Below are 3,799 nucleotides of genomic sequence, written 5' to 3'. Positions count from 1 at the left end.
TATCAGAAATTATCGGTATAGTTTTTTTTATTATCGGTATCGTTTTTTATTTTTTTGTTTTTTTTATTTTTATTAAATCAACATAAAAAACACAAGATACACTTACAATTAGTGCACCAACCCAAAAAAACCTCCCTCCCCCATTTACACTCATTCACACAAAAGGGTTGTTTCTTTCTGTTATTAATATTCTGGTTCCTACATTATATATCAATACATATCAATACAGTCTGCAAGGGATACAGTCCGTAAGCACACATGATTGTGCGTGCTGCTGGTCCACTAATAGTACTAACCTTTAACAGTTAATTTGACTAATTTTCATTAATTACAAGTTTCAATGTAACTGTTTTTATATTGTTTTACTTTCTTTTTTATTCAAGAAAATGTTTTTAATTTATTTATCTTATTTTATTTTATAATATTTTTTTTTAAAGTACCTTATCTTCACCATACCTGGTTGTCCAAATTAGGCATAATAATGTGTTAATTCCAAGACTGTATATATCGGTTGATATCGGTTTCGGTAATTAAAGAGTTGGACAATATCGGAATATCGGATATCGGCAAAAGGCCATTATCGGACATCCCTAGTTTAAATGTAACTTAGATATTGGGTTTCACTATGTAAAAACGCTTTGAGTCACTAGAGAAAAGCGCTATATAAATATAATTCACTTCACTGATAACAATGTAAGATAACTGTATTGTACTCCACAGTCTCCCCTTTAATGCAGTGTCCCTCATTCTCCTCTTTTCTTTGTTCTCATTGGAGCATCATGAAGCTATCATGCATGTGGGTTTGAGCTCACGGTGCAACGGGTTTTCCCTTAATGAACCACAGCTCCCCGGCACTCGTGCACACTGTAGGGAAAACACAATGTTGCCAGATATCGAGACAAAAACTTGCTATAGCGGCACAATACTGGGATTTGATCATTTGAAGTATCGTACTATGACGAGGTCCCTTTAGGACCAGAGTAAGTAGTAGTTAGTGGTTTGGGGGTCCTTGGTCTAAAACAGGGGTCAGCAACCCGCGGCTCCGGAGCCGCAGGCGGCTCTTTGATCACTCTGATGCCCCCCCTGTGCGTCGGTTGAGGTGGGCGGGGTTTGGTAGCGGGGGTGTATAATGTATCCCGGAAGAGTTAGGGCTGCATGGGATTCTGGGTATTTGTCCTGTTGTGTTTATATTGTGTTACTGTGCAGATGTTCTCCTGAAATGTGTTTGTCATTCTTGTTTGGTGTGGGTTCACAGTGTGGCGCATTATTAGTAAGAGTGTTATAGTTTTTTTTATACTGCCACCGTCAGTGTGACCTGTGTGGTTGTTGACCAAGTATGCCTTGCTGTCACCTACGTGAGCAAGCAGAAACACCAAACAACGTGTGACTGATCAGGCACGCTGGTTGTAGTGGGTGCTATAAGCTGTACCATCACGGCACGCATGACGCTGACAAGCGCCATTCATTTAAAACCCGCGTGCCGCACCAGCTTTCAAATTCCATATAAAAATGTGGGCAGCGTGTCTGAGACCCCTGGTTTATACATAGCACAAAGCAAAAAGAAAACATTGTATGAAGTGTTATTTCATTTAAAATTTCAAAAAAAATTTGCGGCTCCCATTGTTTTCTATAATTTGCGAAACTGGTCAAAATGGCTCTTTGACTGGTAAAGGTTGCCGACCCCTGGTCTAAAACAACATTGAAGACCCCTGCTCTAAAGTACAGTATATATTCCTATGGTAGTGTCTCCATAAACAAGGGTTGACATGTGTAAGGTGTAGGGTGAGCTCCTGTAGGTGCACCTTTATCCAGATCCTCACCAAACTAATGCAAAGGTGTTGAACAAAGGCGTGTTTGTCCTGACCAATCAGAAGTGAGCATGTGTGTAAAAAGGCGGGACTGTCCAAGTTGCCACCTGTCCTGCGCGGAAGCCGCAGCTGCCGCGTGTGAGGTGCAAACAATCCACGCCGCGGGGAAATGAAGGCTTTGACGAGGGGGTCCCACTTTATGACTGAGGGAGGGGCTACAAGTGCGTGCGTGTGCACGTGTGCGCGCGTGCATAATATTCCTCCCGCTTCCTTTCCCGGCGGGACTGCGCGCTGGGAGCAGGTAGTAGTGGAGCATCACCCACGTCTCACTGTCACACCTGCGGGCGAACTTCTCCCACGCAGCCTCGGGTAAGTTGGCACCTTTTTGTTGGCCGGTTGTTGACGCGACGTGTGAAGTTCACCTCTCGCTCGTGAGCACTCTTTCTCGCCACGCAAGCGCACACGGACCGCGCGGCGGTTAAGAGGCGCGCTTTTAGTTACTTTTGCCGCGGACGAGCAACAACGCGAGCGTGCACGCGTGGGAGGTATTCCGCACGCGATTCTTGCGAAATAAAGTCTGCACGTGTTGCATCATCGTCACCTCCCAAGCTGCCAACAAGCACGTGACTAATTAGGCTTTTCAACGTGTGCATACCTTACTGTACATGTACACTATTTATTACATCATGCACAGTATGTTACATCATGTACAATATTTATGACATCATGTACACTATGTATTACATCCTGTACAGTATGTTTTACATCATGTACACTATGCATTACATCCTGTACAGTATGTATTACATGTACAGTATGTATTAAATGTGCATGTAGAGTATGTATTACATCGACCATGTAATACATTGTGTACATGTAGAGTATGTATTACATGTAGAGTATGTATTAGATGTACATGTAGAGTATGTATTATATGTACATGTACATGTAGAGTATGCATTATATGTACATGTAGAGTATGCATTACATGTACATGTAGAGTATGTATTATATGTACATGTAGAGTATGTATTATATGTACATGTACATGTAGAGTATGTATTATATGTACATGTAGAGTATTTATTATATGTACATGTAGAGTATGCATATGTACATGTAGAGTATGTATTAAATGTAGAGTATGTATTATATGTACATGTAGAGTATGTATTATATGTACATGTACATGTAGAGTATGTATTATATGTACATGTAGAGTATGTATTATATGTACATGTACACGTAGAGTATGTATTATATGTACATGTAGAGTATGTACTACATGTACATGTAGAGTATGTATTACATGTACATGTTCATGTAGAGTATGCATTATATGTACATGGAGAGTATGTATTATATGTGCATGTACATGTAGAGTATGTATTATAAATAAATAAATAAATGGGTTGTACTTGTATAGCGCTTTTCTACCTTCAAGGTACTCAAAGTGCTTTGACACTACTTCCACATTTACCCATTCACACACACATTCACACACTGATGGAGGGAGCTGCCATGCAAGGCGCTACCAGCACCCATCAGGAGCAAGGGTGAAGTGTCTTGCTCAGGACACAACGGACATGACGAGGTTGGTACTAGGTGGGGATTGAACCAGCGACCCTCGGGTCGCGCACGGCCACTCTTCCACTGCGCCACGCTGTCCCAAGTCTATATGTACATGTACATGTAGAGTATGTATTATATGTACATGTTCATGTAGAGTATGTATTATATGTACATGTTCATGTAGAGTATGTATTATATGTACATGTAGAGTATGTATTACATGTACATGTAGAGTATGTATTATATATACATGTAGAATATGTATTATATGTACATGTAGAGTGTATTATATATATACATGTACATGTAGAGTATGTATTACATGTACATGTAGAGTATGTATTATATGTACATGTAGAGTATGTATTACATGTAGAGTATGTATTATATGTACATGTACATGTAGAGTATGTATTGTA

General features: G+C 40.1%; 1 protein-coding gene across 3 annotated transcripts in view; it reads left to right on the top strand.

Annotated features, from left to right (window-relative positions):
* Positions 1–2,014: 2,014 nt before the first annotated feature.
* The window catches only part of ets1 (v-ets avian erythroblastosis virus E26 oncogene homolog 1), a 120,533-nt gene continuing 118,748 nt past the window's right edge, over positions 2,015–3,799 (top strand). For 2 of the 3 annotated variants that reach the window (XM_061972709.1, XM_061972708.1), the window contains exon 1: positions 2,020–2,177. The gene's annotated coding sequence lies outside the window, so the exon portion shown is untranslated. Of the gene's footprint in view, positions 2,178–3,799 lie in introns of all 3 variants that reach the window. The other variant, XM_061972706.1, reaches the window with a different exon arrangement.

Source organism: Nerophis lumbriciformis, linkage group LG17, assembly GCF_033978685.3.
Source record: "Nerophis lumbriciformis linkage group LG17, RoL_Nlum_v2.1, whole genome shotgun sequence".
Taxonomy (NCBI): domain Eukaryota; kingdom Metazoa; phylum Chordata; class Actinopteri; order Syngnathiformes; family Syngnathidae; genus Nerophis; species Nerophis lumbriciformis.
The sequence above is the reverse complement of the archived record's forward strand: the minus strand, read 5'-3'. Positions and strand labels throughout refer to the sequence as shown.